This window comes from Phyllostomus discolor, chromosome 1, assembly GCF_004126475.2.
Source record: "Phyllostomus discolor isolate MPI-MPIP mPhyDis1 chromosome 1, mPhyDis1.pri.v3, whole genome shotgun sequence".
In the NCBI taxonomy this organism is placed as follows: domain Eukaryota; kingdom Metazoa; phylum Chordata; class Mammalia; order Chiroptera; family Phyllostomidae; genus Phyllostomus; species Phyllostomus discolor.
Genome location: NC_040903.2, coordinates 74,564,347 through 74,584,781, shown reverse-complemented (window position 1 = coordinate 74,584,781; position 20,435 = coordinate 74,564,347). Strand labels below are relative to the sequence as shown.

Below are 20,435 nucleotides of genomic sequence, written 5' to 3'. Positions count from 1 at the left end.
ACTGAAGGCTCGTGGTGTTTTTCAAGGAAAGAGTTCCATGGTCACATGAGTTTGAAAAATGTTCCCTGTTATATCCTCCTTAGGGAGAGTTACACTTACGATGCCAAGGGCTCTGAGAAGTTTTCACTGCCATAGTGGTGTTGGTGAGAAATCTGGCAATATTTAATAAATTTAACGTGTGAATCCTATATCCCAGTTCTCTATTCCTGGGTACGTATAGAAAAGAAATTTTCTGGTGTATAAGATGTGCTAAAATGTTCATCAACTTCTAATACATGGTAGCAAAGCCGGAGGCAACCTTTATGCAATCAGAAGGATTAAATTACAAGGTAGCTAAGTGGGGAAGCTGAAAACAGTGTTGAGAAAGTGAGAAACAGCATGAGATTTCTAGTACAATACCATTACTGTAAAATTTAAAAACACATGCATATGTTATACCATGCTCAAAATACAGTTACCCAAGTGGAAGCTGAACAGTAAGGGCACTCATTAGAGTGTGTGCATGTGTGTGGGGTGAGGAGAGTGGGGAAACAGTAATAAAAGACTGAACTCAAGATGACATTTCACAGATTGGACATATGCTTTTAACTTGATTTCCTTCCCAAAGTCTGCTAAAATGGCATTAAAGTATTAAAAGGGACAGGACCCCATGAGTTCAAAGAGAATAAAAAAGGTAAGCCATTGAAAGAAGGTGATGGAATTTTGAAAGAAAGCAGATGGTCACATCCATCTGACCTACCAAGCCAGAGAAAGCTGAAACCTCAGGGCCTTCGTGGAGGTAAGACATTAAGAAGCCAATTCATTCAAGCTAGAGAAAGACCAGAAGTTACAGGAAACAGGTACCTGGAAGGCCAGGCCACAAGCTGGGGGTGAAAACGGAACTGGTTATATGAAAGGAGCACTGGGCTCCTGGCTCCCCTCCACCAAAAAAACACCAGCAGTTGGCTGTGGACAGACAGGTTGAGGTAGAAAGGTCCTGATTCTGGCACACAGTACAGGAAAGACACACCACATCCACACAATTGGGATTCTGGTGCCAGATGTTGATAATGGGGGAGGCAGGGATGTATATAGGAAATCTCTGTGCCTCCTATTCGATTTTGCTGTGAACCTGAAACGGCTCTAAAAAAATAGTCTTTGTTGCACACCAATGTTCATAGCAGCACAATTTAGAATAGCCAAGTGTTGGAAGCAACCTAGGTGCCCATCAGTAAATGAATGTATCAAAAAACTATGGTACATTTACACAATGGAATTTTATGCAGCAGAAAGAAAGAAGGAGCTCCTACCCTTTTGTGACAGCATGGATGGAACTGGAAAGCATTATGCTAAGCGAAATAAGCCAGGCAATGAAAGATAAATACCACGTGATCTCACCTTTCCTTTAACAGGAATCTAAACAACAAAACAAACAAACAAGCAAAAGGTAACCAAAGACACTGAAATAGAGAACAGGCGGACAGTGACCAGAGGGGAGAGGGGAGAGAACTTCAGGGGAAAAGGGGAAGGGTTTACGGGAACAAGTATAAAGGACACATGGACAAAAACTAGGGGGCGGTGGAAATGGGATGGAGGTGGGGAGGGCTGGGGGGTGGGCTGGGATGGGAGTAAAAGACAGAAAACTGTACATAAACAACAAAATTTAAAAAATAATAATAATACAATAAATTGTCTATTAAAGAAAATAAAGCAGTTCTGGCCAGTGTGGCTCAGTTGGTTGGAGCATTGCCCTGTGCACCAGAGGCTGTGGGTTCAATTGCTGGTCAGGGCACATACCTAGGTTGAGGGTTCAATCCCTGGTCAGGGCACATACAAGAGGCAATGTTTCTCACATTGATGTTTCTCTCTTCCTCTCTCTCTAAAATTAATAAACATATTTTTTAATTCCTTAAAAAATAAACCCAGAAATTTTAAAAATGCTCTGGGAGAGAAGCTCATTTTAAGAAAATATGGCATTTTTACTTGAAAAAAAAAATAACAGTTTCTGAGGCTGGTCAGCAGGCTACTTGGTTTGCCCTGGAATGTGGAAGCACATCCACTAGTCCCCACACCTCCTCCTCTTCTCCCTCTGCCTTACTTTTCATGCCCTTTTCTCCCCTTTTCTTAGGCCTTTCCTCCTATGGTACCTTTGACGCTTTCTCAAACTCTTGACATGAGAAGGTAAAATCTGCATAAGTGTGCTGTTTGGAAACATGGCATAATTAAGTGTTTCTGTCCTCTGAAATGTGCCATAAACTTCCCCTGCCTCTCTCTGTCCACTTAGTGCTGTCATATGTTTGTCAGGGCTCTATTAATAATCTCTCCGGGGGATCTGCCCACCCCAGTGCTAAAAAAAATCCTCATGATGTGGAGTAAAAGTGACCTGGGATGTGGACTTGAGGGGCATGCCTAGCTCTGTAGTACTCCTTCATTCAGCTCATCCAAGTGCCTCCTGGGAAAACTGCTCTGAAGATGAGCATCTTGGTCAAACAGCTTTATCTGCATATTGTAGTCATTTGGCTCATGTCCTTCTGTGGGAAGTATCTGGGTATCCTGTGGTGCACAAGTACCTTCCCCTCCCTTCATGTGATGCACAAAGCTAACCTTGACTGACTCTGTGGCTTAGCTTGGTTGGAAGGAGAGAAATCCCCTGCCACAGTCTCATGACCTTAAGAGCCTAACATTTCCAGGATGTTAGAACATTGCAGATTTCACCCATCAAAAGCCAACGTTATATATTTTGTATTGATTTTTTATTTGAAAATAACACAAATTTTAAAAATAGATGATACTTAAGAGTATACAGTGGAAAGTATCATGTGTTCCTTCTCCCCAGATGTCCACTCTCCACTGTTAAGTTTCTTATGTGTCTTTCCAGAAACATTCTATATAAACACAAGCATACATCCACCTGTTTATAGATGCACAGTAACACCAAGGGCAGTGTAAGTTATATTATTCTGCCCCTTCCTTTTTTCACTTAACAACATATTTTACAGATTGTTTTGTTTCTGTATGTATAGAACTCATTCTTTTGAACAATTGCATAGCATTCTATTATTCAACTATGCCTTTTTTTAGGTTATGATATATAGGGTCTGGTCTTACTTGAGGTCTGCTTGAGTGTGGTTGGTAGGGTGATAATATGGGTGTGATAATTTATAGTTTTAATTTGAACATTTCACCTAAAATATCATATGGTATGCTTGTGTGTTGTCATGTTACAGAATTACATGCTTATGATTTTTCAATAAAAAATTTTATAATTAAAAAAGGGGGTGATATTTGAGCCAAATCCTATATATTTAAAAACTGAGGGTAGAAAACAATTTGGAGGCACTCCATGTAAACCTCTAAATAAAATAGTAATTGGCACCTTTTTGGCAAGGCTCTGCATTACTGGGAGGACAAGCAGTTTCCCCCAAGGGCATGTAGTGGGTTGAATGGAGGCCCCCAAAAGCCTCATGTCCTAACCCCTGGAAAATGAGAATGTACTCTTATTTATAAAAAGGTGCTTTGCAGGTGTAACTAAGTTAAGGATCTGGAGATGAGATCATTCTGGATTTAGAATGGATCCTAAGTCCTTAGAAAAAGCAGAGAGAGATTTGAGATTCAGAAACAAAGTGAAGAAGGCCATGTGAAGAGAGGGGCACGTTTCCCCACACAAAAGCCTGGAGCCACCAGAAGCTGGAAGGGGCAAGGAAGGATCCTCCACTCCCCTAGAGCCTTCAGAGGGAATATGGCCCTGCTGACAACTTAATTTCAGGCTTTTGACCTCCAGAATCATGAGAGAATACATTTCTGGTTTTTTTATGACCCCCAGTTTGTGGTTATTTGCTAAGGCAGCTGTAGAGAACTACTATAGTACACTAACCTAGATGTTGGGAGTCCTAACTTCATTCTTTTAAATCACGGCATTGAAAGTATGCCCAAAGCCAAGACACCTACTTATTCTGGATCTTGGTTTTCTTCATATCTAAAAATGAAGAGATTGAGCCAAATAATCTACAAATTTCCTTGTAGGCCAAACTGTTTTCAACCTAATTATGTAAAAGATATGCACCCTTACAAGGTGAAACAACACATGGGCATGCATGGTGGATGATAAATCAGTGAAAGGGCCACGCACCCCAAGTTCAATGAGAGTGGCTTCCATGGACAATGTGGTGAAGGTTCATAATAGGGTGGAGGAGAGGAAGGAAAGCCATGCTGGGTCATGACTGAGGTCAAATGTTAAGGTGTGAAGTATGATGAGTGGTCTAGAGAAAACTTGATTCAGGAGGGCTCTTTTACTGAACCAGGACTTGTAACAATAAAATTATTTCCCTTACTTTGGGCCAGAGATAAGCGGCATTAATGAGCAGAAATTTGTCCTGAGGAAGTTAGCTTTGACTCTAGAGGGGACAAGAAAATTTGGGGCACTTTAAGTTTGGGGAATCATGGGAAACACTTGGAGAATGAGCTTTAGTTTTCCAACCACATGCAATTGGGTAAGGTAGACAGGGAGTGGGGTTATCTTCAAAATTGCACACAGATCTTGATCATTAGAAAGAAACCAAGGAGAAAAGTACTTATTTCACCAATAGGGTTTATTCTGGGTGATCAGCATATTTTGGAAATAGATAGAGGTGCTGGTTGCACAATATTACTATATGCTACTGAATCGTTCAATTTAAAATGGTTAATTTTATGTGATGTGAATTTCACCTCAATAGAAAAACAACACAGAAGCCTATGAAGTTGCACATGAGTTATATAAGTATAAACCACAGGAGAAAACAGGTGATTAAGTGTGTGTTAGGTTCAGGAAGGCCTCTCTGAGTAACAAATTTTCTCTGCTGATGTTTTGTCTGAGTGACTGAGGTAAGTGCAGTTGTATGTAGGGCCCCAAAGTTCTTGTTGATTTTGAATTTCCAAGGAGGCCAGTGCTTCTCCCCATGGAGGTGGGTCTTCATTTCAGGGTCAGACCTGGAGCCCAGGCTGTGTTTGCTTGAGTCATTCTTTGTGCGTGTGTTACTATGATTTAGAAGCTGGGATAAAGGGCTATTATCAAAGGACTGCGTGTTCCCTGCTTGATCACGGCGGGCCTGCACAGCATCCCTGGAGGCCACAAGTTTACCGGGCAGGAACAAAGCTGCTGTTGTATGGATGAAGCAGCTAGAAAGGATATTTTTCTCTGGGGTGAACTGCTGGCCCTGCAAGGCAGAAAGATATCTTTCCATTTCACAGAGTAGCTTGCTTCATGTCTGAGGGGTGGTGGGCCATCATGTCCACTCAGGTCTAGTCAGCGTTCTGCAGGGAGTGGAGCTGCAGAGATTGGAGAAATGGGGAAGCGAGGAGCCACTGGTTGCCCTGAGCCCCAAGGTTAGGTTGTCCAAGTGTTCAGGCCAAGTCTGAAGTTTTCCTTGATAGGTCCTGGCTTGGTAGCTCAGTTGGTTAGAGCATTGTCGAGCTACTTGCAGGTTTGAATCCTGGTCAGGGCACACACAAGGATCAAACAATGGATAGATTAACAATAGGGTTGTTGTTTTTTTTTTTTTAAGAATCAACCAATGAATGCATAAATAAGTGGAACAACAAATCAGTATTTCTCTCTCTCAAAAAATCAATTAAAAAAAAAAAAGACTTTCCTGGCAATCCCTTGATGACTGAGGACAGAATCACAGAACCAAATGGCATACGTTCCCCAAAAGGAGGGGCAGTTGGCCTGGCAGAGGTGAGGCACAGCCAGTTCTGCCATTGTCCACCTCCTCTGTCATTGTAAAGCCCCCATTCAGTTGCCTGGCCAAACCTGCCTGTTAACAAACACCTGACCACTCCTGGCTTCTCTTCTTCGCTAATGCCATCCACTTGTTTTGTATTCCATTGCTCCATTCTTGCAAGGTCTTCTAACAAAAAAATCAAACTAGTTTCAGTTTCTATTTTGGCCAGGCACTAGTAGGTATTTATCATATGGTGGTTCATTTAATCCTTGTTATTACCACATAAAGTAATATGTGTATTACTAAATCCAATATACAATTAAGGAAACAGATTCAAAGAGACTGAGATTTGGCCAAGGTAAACAGCTAGTGAGTGGTGGGATAGGATTCAAACTCTAAATTTAATGTTCAATAAACTGATCCCTGCTAATAAACCAAATATTGGAGAAATTATCCCTTCCAAGTGACATAATGTTTCAACAGAGAACAAGTAACAGACTTTTGTGGTAGTAGTGGTATGCAGTGAGCTCTCACATAACAGCATCAACAGAATTCTTGGAAATTGCCACTCTAAGAGAAACAACATACAAGGAAGCTAACTTTACCAGAGCTATAGGTATAAACAAGAATTAAGTTCCTATGGTGTAGTCCTGGTCATGGAAACATCACCAAACTTCTTAATAAAGACCTCAAACATTTCTAATAGTAAACATTCAAAAAATGTGAATTACACATAATATCTAAGAAAAATGACTATGAACAAGTAAAATTATTATTCTCCTACCTGCTGATTGCAGTTCAGGGTCCAGGGTGCCAGAATTGTTCCAGAAGCTCAGGGCCAACGCAGGGTCTGCCCTGGACAGGTATCCCTTCCATCACAGGGCCACTTACACCCACCCACAGTCACTAGTCAGGAAATGATGTAGGCACGACATTGACTTCCTCTGGACATCTTTGGGATGTGGAAGGAAGCTGAGTTCCAGGGGGAAACCCATGCAGAAATGAGAACATACAGATGAAACTGAATGAACACAGGTACACTGAAGGCACTTCCTTCACCTTTTTATCTTATACTGGCCCATCCCTGACTTAAGATTTTTTTACTTTACGATGGTGTGAAAGCGTCTGTATTCTGCTGATACACCTTCAGCAGAAACTGACCAAGCTAAAGTGGCCAAGTATCATTTTCAGTAGGTTAGGTGTATTAAATGCAATTGACTTACAATATTTTCAACTTTCGATGGGTTTATTAGAATGTAACCCCATCCTCAGTGGAGGACCGTCTGTACACTGGAGAACTGAATCAAGAGTAAGACTCACCTGAGCTCAAGGTGAACTGGAATGCTCTTCCCAACTCACTTCAGGTGCTGTCTACTGTGAAGCCCTTAGACTACCACAAAAGAAATGAAAGTGTACACATATGATTGCACAAAAACTTGGAAAAGAATATTGCCCTGGCTGGGTAGTTCAGCTGGTTGAAGCATCATCCCATAAACTGAAATGTTGTGGGTTCGATCCCTGGTCAGGGCACATACCTAGGTTCTGGGTTTGATCACCAGTCAGAGTGTGTGTAGGAGGCAGCCAATCAATGTTTCTCTCACATCAATGTTTCTCTCTCTCTTTCCACCGCTCCTTTCCCTCTCTCTAAAAGCAATGAAAACATTTTCCTCTAGTGAGGATAAAAAATAACCTTTAAAAGAATGTTCATAGCAGCATTAATCATAATAGCCACAAGAAGAAAACAACCCAAATGTCCACCAACTAACTAAATGATAAAAACAATGTGGTCCAGCCATGAAATGGAAATTCTGGTACATGCTGTAACAGGAACCTTGAAAACATTGTGCCAGTGAAAGAAGTCAGTCAAATAAGATCATGTTAGTTGATTCTATGTATATGAAATGTCCAGAATAGGCAAATCCATAGAGATGGAATGTAAAATAGCGGTTACCAGGGGCTGGAGGTGGGAGTGAGGAGGAGTGAGTGTGATGGCTAAAAGGCATGTGGTTTCTTTTGAATGATGGAAATGTTCTAAAATGTGTGGTGATAGCTATATTTATCTGTGAGTATACTAAGAAACACTGAATTATATACTTTAAATGGGCAAGTTGTATGGCATGTGAATTGTTTACAGCTGTTTTTTTTAAGTTTCCAGAAGCCACTATACGCCTTCCCATATTTCTTTTCATGCATATTAAACTTAATTACTTGAGCCCTGGCTGGTGTGGCTCAGTGGACTGAGCATCCACCTGTGAACCAAAGGGTCACAGGTTCAGTTCCCAGTCAGGGCACATGCCTGGGTTGCAGGCCACATCCCTAGTAGGGGGTGTGCAAGAGGCAACCACACATTGATGTTTCTCTCCCTCTCTTTCCCCTTCCCTTCCCCCTCTCTAAAAATAAATAAAATAAACTTAATTACTTGAATATCAACTTTTAGTAATCTGATATATATTTTTAAATGCCTCATAAGTATTTTAATACTAAAATAGTATTTAATATCAATTCTTGAGTTTTCCAAATATATAAGCCATTTAATTTCTTAACATATGGTTTACATTTTCACAAAATAAAATATCTACAAGGAATTTTATATCCCAACTTCTTCTCATAATAATCCAGGCCCTTGATTTTTTAAAACATTGATTTTAGAGAGGGAGGAAGAGTGAGAAAGAAATACAGATTTGTTGTTGCACTTATTTGTGCATTCATTGGTTGATCTTTATATGTACCCTGACCAGGGATTGAACCTACAACCTTAGCATATTGGAACAATGCTCTAAGCTACTGGGCCAGGGCTCCAGGCCCTTGATTCTATCTTTATGTTTAGTGTTGAGAGTAATGTGTTTGCAGCATCTGTACTTGACATATCTTGTAGGGTGTCAGTAGAGTGGTTCTGCATGAAAAACAGTCTACTTCCTGCCTGGCCCCAAAGGAACAGAACACAGAGTGAAGTAAAATTACCAGTTAGCTATCACAATGCAATGGATACCCAGTCTAGCAATGCCCTCACCACCCATCCCTAGTATTCCCATGTGCTGTTGACTGAATAGCTTCCCAAAGAGGAAATGAATTCTACCCTTGAGAAAAGTGTCTGACAAAAAGAGCCTCCTCCATACACCTTGACTGGAGATTAGAGCCTTTTGATTTTTTAGGAAGACATTAACTTATAAAGCAACTTAAAAATGGCATTCTTAAATGGATTCTTAATGGATTCTTAAAAATGGCATTTTAGCATGGCTGTTGCTGTGTGCTTCATATTCCTTCACAAAACTAGTCATGCCCACTTTTTAAGAAATGTCGGGACCTAGCCTTACATAGTGAGATTCAGAGAAAAGTTCTTGGTTAAATGATCGACTGATGAAAACCTGTGTACAGATGGACAGAGGTGTGAAAAAAAAAACCATGAAAAAGTAAACATACTATATTTTTGTAATGAGATTATGATTAAACTGAATTCCCTAAAATTGCTTTTTGGTATGATTAGAATATAGTTAAATGAAGTTTGGGTTAAAATACTCACTTGCACCCTGACCTGTGTGGCTCAGTGGTTAGGCATTGTCCTGCAAAGCCAAAGGTCACAAGTTTCGATCTCCTGTCAGGGCATATGCCTGGGATGCAGGTTCAGTCCCCTGGTCAGGGCACAAGCTAGAGGCACCCAATTGATGTTTTTCTCTCACATCTCCCTCACTTCCCATCTCTGAAAATAAACAAATAAGATCTTAAAAATATATTCACTTGCAGTTATACCCACTGAGTGGAACCCTTCACAGAAGTTAAAAAGTATAAAGTATGTATACAAAGTACTAGCATGGAAGCATGTCCAAGATACAGTTATGAGAAAAGAGAAAGTAAATTTCAAAAAGGAAGTACTTAACTATAGTCATTTTTTTAATTGTACCCTCCCTGCAGTGTGTATTAGATTGAAAACATACAGAGATCTGGAAGCTGTCCACTGAGCCATTAACTCTGGTTGTTCGTGGGAAGGAAGAAAATAGAGAACTTTCTCTTTCTGTGTTCATATTTCTATACTGTTTGCATTGTTTACATGTATATGCATATATCCCTATTTGAGTAAACTTTTAAAGTATATTCTTTAAGCTTTTATTCTTTTTTACATTTTTTTCTCAATTTAATTATATATTAATTTTGTGGCTAGCAACAAAAAAATGGAAATCGCCCATTTCAGCATTACTTTTGGGGGGAGGAATTTCATTTTAAAAATCTAATTCTTAGAACTTGTGTTGAAGTTGAGACTTACAATTTATAATTGAACAATTTCAAACCTAGCTCTTTTCAAAAGTCCCCTAGCTCTCATGATGGAAAGAGCAACTGTCTATCAAATAGCTTCTCCTTCTTGCCTCAGCGAAAATATGAAATCACTGCAGGCATTTTCATCTGCATAAGTAAAAATTTCCTTTCATTAATCTGCCTTCTATCTCTTATTTGCTATTTATTTGAGAGGAAACCTATGTGTATATTTGTCTTACTGTAGTTGGCCATCAGAAAGAATGATGACCAACCTTAGAGGAGATAACAAGAGGAAATGGACTTAATTGCTGGTGTTGTTTTTTCCTTTAATCCTCACCGAAGGACACACTTATTGATTTTAGAGAGAGGGGAAGGAAGAGAGAGAGAGAGAGAGAGAGAGAGAGAGAGAGAGAGAGAAATGTAACTTGACCAGGGATTGAACTTGCAATATTTTGGTGTATGGGACAATGTTCAACCAACTGAGCCACCTAGCCAGGGCATTGCTGGTCTTTTTATTAACAGTTAACATGTGAAATGCTCTCATGTGTTAAAAAAAAAAAAGTAGTTAACTGTGAGTCTTTGTTTCTTCTAGGTATCCCTCAGTTTTGAGGCATAGGAGTTGGTCCAGTGGTTCCTAATGATCTTTTCTCATCCTATATGTGGCTCCCCTGAAAAGGCACCCCTTCTCTCTGGGTGCCTGCTTTTCCCTCAGGAGACACAGAGCAGACAGAATGTCATTATGATTCTTTCTCAGGGAATATCCTTTCAAATATTGTTCCAAAGGAACACTCTAAATCATAAATTTCATCTCATTCCTGTCAAAGATATTTTTTGAGCCTTCCTGTAGAACTAGATACTTCACTTATAGCCTTGAACATATTTACTTGCCACTCTGCTAGGGGGGCAATCTGTGTTGTAATTTGCCCTGGAATCTCCTCTATACTAGAGAGTGGTATCTTGCTTCTCACTGAAAATAACTTGTAAAGAAGAACTAGTTCTAGAAGTCCTAATGGACCAATCATTTTGAAGGGCATGATTTGCCTACATATTGAACCACCTCATCTTTGGGTTGAAAGGGAACTGTTTTATCTCTAAGATCAGGGAGATTTTATTATTGCAACCCCTGCCCCATTCTTGGGCACCAGCAGATAGGCAAGATCACCCCAATAAGCTAGCCAAAGTTGCTACAATCATTTACAAAGCTGAGACGACTGAGAAGTTCATGTCACATCAGTGGCTTCTTTTCCTGACCCACCCATACTCCCTTGTCACTTGAGAAAATATGGTGAAGATACATTCACCCACTAACACAGTGCTGACCTCAGAAGGTTCTGAGTTACAGGGTCTTAGGTCCTGCTGTCAGGTCATGGCCAGTTGAGCCCCCTTAGCTGGTTCCTTGACATGGCATAATGAAACCAAGTTCAAAATAAAAAACACCAATAAGCAAAACAGGGGGGAAATGTGGTCCAGCAAGTTGCCTGTTGTCATGGCAAACCATTTTTGGTCCAGATTGACATCTGAAATCTGAACAGTGGAAGTGTTTTGTTGCTATTATGGGGGTGTCATACGTGCTGAAAAAATAAGTAAGATCTCTGGAGGGTAAGTTCAGTCCTGCTGAGAAGTTGCACATGGTACTGAAGCTAGTGAGAAAGGTCAGAAATTTATCAGGTATTCTTTCACTGGATTATATTCAGGCAATTGTGGTGAAAACTGAAATTCTGGCCCAGGCACAATTCTGGTACTTAAAAGAAAGAAAAAACCTCCCAACTATTTGGAAAAAGTAGCAAATGCAGCTGATCCATTCCTGTGGAACCACATGACATTTGTGAACGTTATACCCTGTTTACAGGGCAGCTGCTGCTCTCTGAGACACTTGCTCTAAGGGCTCAGCCAAGTTACTGAACTTTGCTGAGCCTCGACTGGAATCGATGTTTTCTTCAATTGAAAAATCTAAGACATGAAACATTTTGATACTGCTTTCTGTGTTGCTATTGGGGAAACCAACACCACACAGCAAGTCATGGAGATACTTTTAATGACAGGTCACAGACAAAATAATAATACTATAGTAACAACTCTTCATCTAGTACCTTCTATGTGCCAGGCACTGTACTGATAGTATGGCAAGGTGGGTCTTGTGGCTTTTTTACAAATGAGAAAACTGTGTAACTTTGTCCAAAGTCTCATGAATAGTGATTTAAACACAGAGTTCTCTGGTGCCAAAGCTGTGTTCCTTCCTCCCATTCTACCCGCCTGCTCTTTCTCACTACTGAGGGCCCGATCTCTGGGAACACAGGAAGACATTTTCCAGCACTCCTGGGTCTGGGTGGAGCAACCTGTCTGGTTTGCTACTGGAATGTGGCCAGGGTTGAGGTGGGTCATGTACAGGCCTGCCCACAGAAGAGCCAAATGACTTTTCACGCCGTCTTTTCCCAGTTTGTGACACCAGAAACCAAGATCTTCAGGTGATGGTACACTTAGTGGACAGCTGCTCAGAAGAGGCAAGGTTGCTATGTCAGTTAGCATCTGATTCAGTCAGGGTTGCCAGACCTTGAAAATGAACATACAGGACACACTCAAATAAATTTGAATTTCAGATCAACAACAAATCCTTTTTTAGTATAAGTACATTGTGTACAATACCTGGGCCATACACTAAAAAGGTATTTGTTGTTAATATGGAATTCAAATTGAACTGCATTTTATCTGGTGCAGTATTGTGGTTTATGAAATAGTGGGTCTTCACCAATAGTTCCTGGCTCACAGTTCCCCAGACCCTTGGAATGTCCTAAGTGCTGAGAGTGAAAAAGCTGTCTTTTGTTAAGGAGTGACTTTGGATCCTGCCCAAAGGTAGGGGCTGGTTGTCAGGAGAACCAACCCTATGATTAGAGGGTTGGAACTTTCAGTCTCATCTCCCTCACCCCTCCAGGAGGAGGACAGCAGCTAGATGTTGAGTTCAGTCTCCAGGAGCCAATGACTTGGTCAGTCATGACGACGTCATGATCCACAAAGCCCAGGACAGCTCATTGGCCTTTTTTTGGAGCTGATACATTGGAGAACAAGAATGCTTCCCAAGCTTCCTCTTTGGGGACCTCACCCTATTTCTTCATCTGGCTATTGATTTGTACCCTTTATTTTCATTTGTATAAATAGTAATCTAGCGAGTAAACAGGTTTTCTGAATTCTGTGAGCCATTCTAGCAAATTGAATCAAATTAATTGATTCAGGGATTATGGGAATCTCTGATCTAGAGTTGGTCGGTCAGAGGTACGGGAAATGACTTGGACTTGCAGTTGCCATCCTGAGTTGCAGGAGGTTAGAGCCCAGACTTGTGGTTGGCATCTGAATGTCTGTGTGGGGGCGGTAGTGGGACTGAACCCTTAACCTTTGCTGTGGACTCGAACACTGTCCCCTGGTAGAGAGTGTCAGAATTGAGTTGAAATCTTGGACACCCTGCTGGTGTCTGAGAATTGTTTTCTGGTGTGGTAGAACCCAAACCCAAGCTGGGACTGGGTCCAGGAACCCTATTCACCTGATAACCCCCATTTCATTATATCACATCCTTGATGTTGACTCTGTTTAATTAATTAATTAATTAATATTGAAAGAGGGAGGGAGAGAAACATCAATGTGAGAGAGAAATATTGATTGGCTGCCTCCTATATGGGCCCCAGCCAGGGACCAAACCTGCAACTTAGGCGTGTGCCCTGACTGGAAATCAAGCCTATGACCTTTTGATATATGAGACAATGCTCCAACCAACTGAGTCACCCTGGCCAGGGCTATGCTGACCCTGTTTAGAAGGCTCTTTCCCATCATCTCCGCAAATCAAAATTACTTCCATCCTGCAAATCCCAGTCCAAATGCCACTTCTCTCATGAAGCTGTCTCCTGTAGTCCTTCCTGTGTACAGTAGCTTTTTCAAGGCCCTTATCCACTAGGTCCATCACACAGTTCACTACAACTCTTGCTCTTTTAGATCATATTCTTTTCTGGGGGGATTTGAGAGAACAATCTCTTTCTTTTTAAAAAAAAATATTTTATTTATTTATTTTTAGAGAGGGAAGAGAGGGGGATAGAGAGAGAGAGAGAAACATCAATGTGTGGTTGCTGGGGGTTATGGCCTGCAACCCAGGAACGTACCTTGGCTAGGAATTGAACCTGGGACACTTTGGTTCCCAGCCCACGCTCAATCCACTGAGCTACGCCAGCCAGGGTGAGAACAATTTCTTGTTATAATAAACAGGAAATACAGTACAAGATTCCACTGAAACTCAAATAGTTGACTGAATATGGTTGAACTTAAACTTTCAAGGGAAATAAGAGGGTCATACAAAGCCAATGTATGAAGAAGGTCAAGATTGGTTTGGAGTAAACATAAGACTTGCATTCAGCATGGGTATCTTCTGACCCTTCTCTAGCAGGTATCTGCTATAGTTCCCCTATCTCTTTCCCTTCTGAACTTTCTACTTAACCAAATGGCTTTTTGCCCTCTACTGCAGGTATATGGCAAACCAATAGTGTCCCTTTATACATGATACAAAGCCAAGAGGAAAGTTTATAAATCTTATTCCAGGGTAGAAAGTGTACACATACCCAACCCAGCACACATTATGTGGTGTCAATGTACATGGTAGCAACTTTACTCAAGTGAGAGCTGCTACCATGTATAACCTGTTATGCAGCCCTGTTGCTAGGTCAGTGTTTCTAATTTGCTGTATGTGACAGAATGCATTTTTGAACTCCAGATTTTCTAAGCACTTCTACAAGGCTTGATACAGAATAGAATGGTATCTCGGAACCTAGGCATTAGGGGGGAACATTGATGGGTTCTCTCTGGGAAGTTTTCAGGGGTACAGAGATAAACAGAGGAGACGTTGATGTTAGAATGTCAGAGCATGGATGGCAGGTGAGGGAAGGCAGAGGTGGACAGAGGGTCAACATATGCAAAGAGAAGTCTTGAAGAAGGAAAAAGAAACCAAAACAACAAAATGAAACCAAACCCAAGTCATAGGGAAAAAAGTTTCATATAATACAATATCAAAAAAGTAAAAGGAACACACTAAGTGCACAAACTGGTGACAAGTCCATAACTTATTGTGATAATATTTAGAGAGGGAGGGAGGGAGGGAGGGAGAGGGAGGGAGAGAGATAGAGAGAGATCAGGTAGGTTTCTTCTCATTTGTTATCGCAAGGTTTTATGACATGATAACTTTAACAAGAGTCTCTCAGAGGAGGGCAGGCAAGCTTTAATCATTGTTTTCAGGATCTGTCTGTGCCACATAGGCATCCAACTCAGCCTCCCAGTGTCCTTTTGTTTTTTACATGTATGCATTCAGCTGGCTGTCCAGCTGCTCCTTGGTTAGTATAGTGAGAGCAAGAGCACCTCTCCCTTGTCTACAGACATAGCCTCAGCCTCAGCCACCAAAGCTCTCTTTCCCAATCTATCATACCCCTATCTCTACCACCAATTCTGTCATGGCCCATAGTTCCATTTCTTGAGCCTCTCCTCTAAGGACCTCCACAACTTCAAATACCACCTCTTCTCAAGCCCATTGTGGGAGCTATGGCTTGTCCACCTAGGAGCAGGCTTTAACCAGTGAAATCTTGCCCCTAAAAAGGGTTCTTGTAGCACATCTCTATGTAGTCCTCCTCTGGGCAAGTCTCTCTGGATTGTGGGCAGGCCTCATGCTCCCATCACTTGCCTGGCCAGGGCCTCGATAGGATGCCTGGATGTTACTCTTACCCAGGTGCTGCTTTAAACTCTTAGTTGCATGGCACCACCCTGTAGATGCCCAGCCACAGCTTGGACATATACCTTTCCACAGCCACTGTCCGGACTTGCATGTAAAGTCTGCTTATGTTTTAATGCTGCCTAAATGGAGGGTCTATTCTCCATCTTCTGGGCCAGTCTTCTCTTTCTGGCACTGGCTAGCTCCTGTTGTTGCTGTATGGAAGCCAGAATATTCACTGGCATCTCTGTTTGTTTTTCCGCATATAAGCAAAGTGCTCATTTAGAGACATCTTGGTGGTGCTTTTTAGCACAAATTTTGGTGCTGAATGTGTAGCCATCTTCAAATTCTGAGGATCAGAGGAAAAAGATGCCAGTGCTCCTCTCAGGGGTATCATCATGGTGGCAGCAGGCAGGTCGGGCCGGTGGGGACTGAGTTGACAGTGGAGGTACTCAGGTTAACTTGTGTGGTGGTTGGTTAGATACAGAAGTGGTTGACTGCTAGGTTAGCTTGTTGTTGTTGGCTGGCTATCTGGTCAGCCCCTCTGCCTGCTCACTCAGTCTGCCTTTTCCTGCCTTTCCTCTGTCCTATCACAGCTGCTGCCTGCTTGGTGTCCAAACCTAGACCAGATTCCTGAGGGCAGAGACATTCTTTGTGCAGTAATCCTTGCTTATACCATCCATTCATTCAACAGATTTACAGAGGGCCTACACTATGCTAACCACAGACATAAACACTGATCTAACAGTGGGGTTTACAGTTTTTTTAGGTAAGATGAATTTTATTCAAGCAATCCTGAATAGTTACATGAAGAAATATTACAAAGTGCTACAACAGAAAGGCCTCATTTAGACTGGGGTTAGGGAAGACTTCTCTAAGGGATGATATTCAGGGACCAGTACTAATAGAGTAAACCACATGACAAGACAAGAAGAGAAATTTCCAGGAAGACAGAGGTAGAAAAAAATTTGGTCTGTTTGAGGAACTGAAAGGTCTGTGACATGAAGTGTGATGTAGAGAGAGGGACGCTCTGCACTGATGTACAGGAGGCAAGCTTGGCTTTGTGGCCTTGTAGGCAGCTTACCACTGAGTTTTATCTCAAGTGAAGGATTATAAGCCAGGAAGGAACATGATCTAATCTGTCATAGGCCTTTTCAGGCTGCTGCAAGGGAATTATATGAAGGGAAGTACAAAAGTGGAAGTAGCAAGACCACTTAGAGGCTATTATAGTAATTCAGGCAAGAGAGTGGCCAAGTCTAGGTTTGAAAAATGGTCACACACTATTTCCGGTCCCACCCTCTGTTTCAAAACTTGACCACTCTCTGTGAAGAGGCGGAGTTTATTTCCTTCCCCTTAAACCTCAAACCCAGACTACCGCATTTAAGATTGTTGATCAGCTTTGACAAATGGAATATGGGGAAGTGAAAGTGTTTGATTCTCAGCTGGGTAAGAAAGGTGAGCAGCTTCTGCCTACATGCACACATACCCCTTCCCCGCAATCCCATATACTCACCCTGGGAACCAGCCTCCACCCTGTGAAGCTCACACCAGTCTGTATGGAGAGGCCTCTGGGGGGAGCCCATGTGAAAACCTCAGGCTCCAAACAAGAGCAGCATGGACCACCAGACACGACTGAGACCACAGTCACCATGGAGCAGATATGAGTTACCCTGACATGCCTTATCTCAGTTTCCAGCCCACAGAATCCATGAGTGCGTTTTACCCTCTTAAATTCTGGGGTCAAATGTTATGCAGCCACAGCACCTGGAACAAGAGGACACCGGCTGGAACTGGTGTAGTGACAATGGACGTGGAAAAAAGCAGACCTATTTGAGATGCTGAAAGGAAAGAAAATTTACAAGATGGTCACAGAAGGGACAGAAAAATCAATTAAGAAGGCTTGAGAGAAGGCTCAGATGGAATACATTTTTAAAAATCTTTCTTTACATTTTTAATGATGAACTTCATCTTGAGAGCTTCATTCATTTGATTTAATAACCTGATCTCAGGGATTGGAAAATGTTTACTAAGGTCATATCCTCTTGTTGGATTGTTCCCTTGATCATTATGTAATGTCCTTCTGTGTCTCTTATATAGTCTTGGTTTTAAAGTCTATTTTATTGGATATAAGTACTGCTACCCCAGCTTTTTTTTCCCTTTCCATTTGCATGAAATATCTTTTTCTATCCCTTTACTTTTAGTCTGTGTGTATCTTTCAATCTGAGATGTGTCTCTTGAAGGCAGCATATATACGGGTCTTGTTCCTTATCCATTCAGTTACCCTATATCTTTTGGTTGAAACATTTAAGCCATTTACATTTAAGGTGATTATTGATAGATATGTACTTAGTGCCATTTTATTGTTAGACTATTTTCCTCTTCTTTTTTTTCCTTTCTTCTTCCTCTTAAAGCAAGCCCTTTAATAGTGGTTTGGTATTCACAAACTCCTTTAGTATTTTCTCATCTGGGAAGCTCCTTATTTCTCCTTTGATTTTAAATGTAGCCTTGCTGGGTAAAGTAGGCTTGGTTGCAGGTCCTTGCTTTTCATCACCTTGAATATTTCATGGCCCTCGCTTCTGGCCTGAGATGTTTCTGTTGAGAAATCAGATGACAGTCTAATTGGTGCTCCCTTTTATGTAACTACCTGCTTTTCTCTTGAGGCTTTTAGGATTCTCCCTTTGTTTTTAAGCCTTGACATTTTAACTATGATGTGTCTCAGTATAGGCCTCTTTGGGTCCAACTTCTTTGGTACTCTCTGAACTTCCTGGACTTGTGTGTTTTTTCCCTTCACCAAATTAGGGAAGTTTTTGGTCACTAGTTCATCAAATAGGTTGTCAATCCCTTGCTCATTCTCATCTCCTTCTGGTATTTGCATGATGTGAATGTTGTTATGCTTCATGTTGTCCCAAAAGTTTATTAATCTCTCCTTATTTTTTAAAACTCTTTTTCTTTTTGCTGCTCTGCTTGGGTATATTTTTTCTACCTTGTTTTCTAAATCACTGATTCAATCCTCTGCTTCATCTACCCTATTTATTCCTTCCAGTGTATTGTTTATTTCAGATATTGCATTCTTTATTTCTAACTGGTCCTTTGTTAATGCTGTTGAGTATCCTTATAATCATTACTCTAAATCTCTCATAAATTGCTGTCACCATTTCATCTAGTTATTCTTCAGAATTCTCTTGTTCTTTCATTTGGGGCCTGATTCTTTGTCTTCCCATTTGGCTGTTTCTTTGTGTTTATTTCAGTGTATTAGGTAGATCTACAAAGATTCTGTTGCAGACCTATGTCAAACCCTGCATGTGAGTGGCCCTGGGAAACCTCTTTGGAGCTATTAGCGATCCACAGCTTGTGGCTCCCTCTGCTGTGCCTAAGTGTGTGCAGAAAGAACCAGACTGCACACCAAGGCTGGCTTTTATCAGCACCAGGCCCAGAGGAGGGACAGCTAAAGTCTCAGGCCTCCCAGAGATTCACCTCTGCCTGCAGGCTTTCTGCAGGAGTGTCCAACCCACAGCCTGTGAGCCAAATATGGCCCAGGATAGCTGTGAATGTGGCCCAACACAAATAGTAAATTTACTTAAAAACTTTTTTTTGTTCATCAGTTTTTGTTAGTGTTTGTGTATTTAATGTCTGGCTCAGGACAACTCTCCTTCTTTCATTATAGCCCAGAGACACCAAAAGGTTGTACACCCCTGCATAGGATTAATCAGTGAATGTCTTCCAGCTGTACTCCTCAGCATCAGGGCTTAAGCACCACAGGGTGGGGCAGAGTAATTCCTGTGGTTGGAGCTATTGCTTCCCCTCAGTTGGATGCCACTTGGAGAAGAGTTCTGTGCCAGAGAAAGATGGCCTCTGCAGTATGGGGAATGACTCACCACAGGAATCCTGGTGGTTCTTCTTTCAGTTCTCTCCCTAGTGCCACCAGCCCCAGATTCTCCTCACGTGTCTCTAGTCTACTCTGAACCACCCTCTGCTGGAGCCCAAGGTAAGTGACTGCAAATGGAATTTTGTGTGTCGTCAATTTATGAGGCTCTCTGTGTCTCTAGCTATATCTCACTGGTGGACAGAAACCTTGTTGCTTTTCACAGCTGTATATTATTTGGGTTCCTTTCCCAGTTCTGGTGCTACAGGCTGGGGAGCCATGGTTGGGGTTGAGACCCCAAACTTCTCAGGGAATCCCCCTGTCTGTTGAAATATCCCTCCAGGATTTCAACTGCTGCCTGTGCGAGTCCAGCTAGCCCTCTTGTGCCTTCTCTGCACTCCCTACCAGTCATGTTGTAGTGATGTGGCTTCTCCCATCTGTCTGTAGTTACAAAGCTTCTCTCCAGCTAGTGTTCAGTCAGTTATTCAGGATGATTTCTCTACAATTTAGTTGTAATTCCAGTGTGGTCCTGGGAGGAGGTTAGTGTAGCTTCCACTTACTCTTTTGCCATCTTGGGTCTCTCTCAGGGATTGGTAAATTTTTATTTTTTTCATTCATTAACATGTTGGCATGGATAAAGATTGAGCCCAAGTTTTCTTTTTGATAAAGAAAATGGAGCTTCTGGCCAAGATGGAGGCATAGGTAGATACACTGTGCCTCCTCACACAACCAAAAGAAGGACAACAACAAATATAAAAACAAAAGGCAACCAGAACTGCCAGAAAATAGTACTGTATGGAAGTCCAACAAACCAGAAGTTAAAGAAGAAACATTCACCTAGAGTGGTGCACTGAGACAAAGAAATATGGCCCAACTGAAAGATCAGATCAAAACTCCAGAAAAAGAACTAAGT

General features: G+C 41.5%; 1 pseudogene; it reads right to left on the bottom strand.

Moving 5' to 3' along the window:
• Window positions 1-15,476: 15,476 nt before the first annotated feature.
• On the bottom strand, window positions 15,477-17,753 carry LOC118500389 (annotated as a pseudogene).
• Window positions 17,754-20,435: the final 2,682 nt, after the last annotated feature.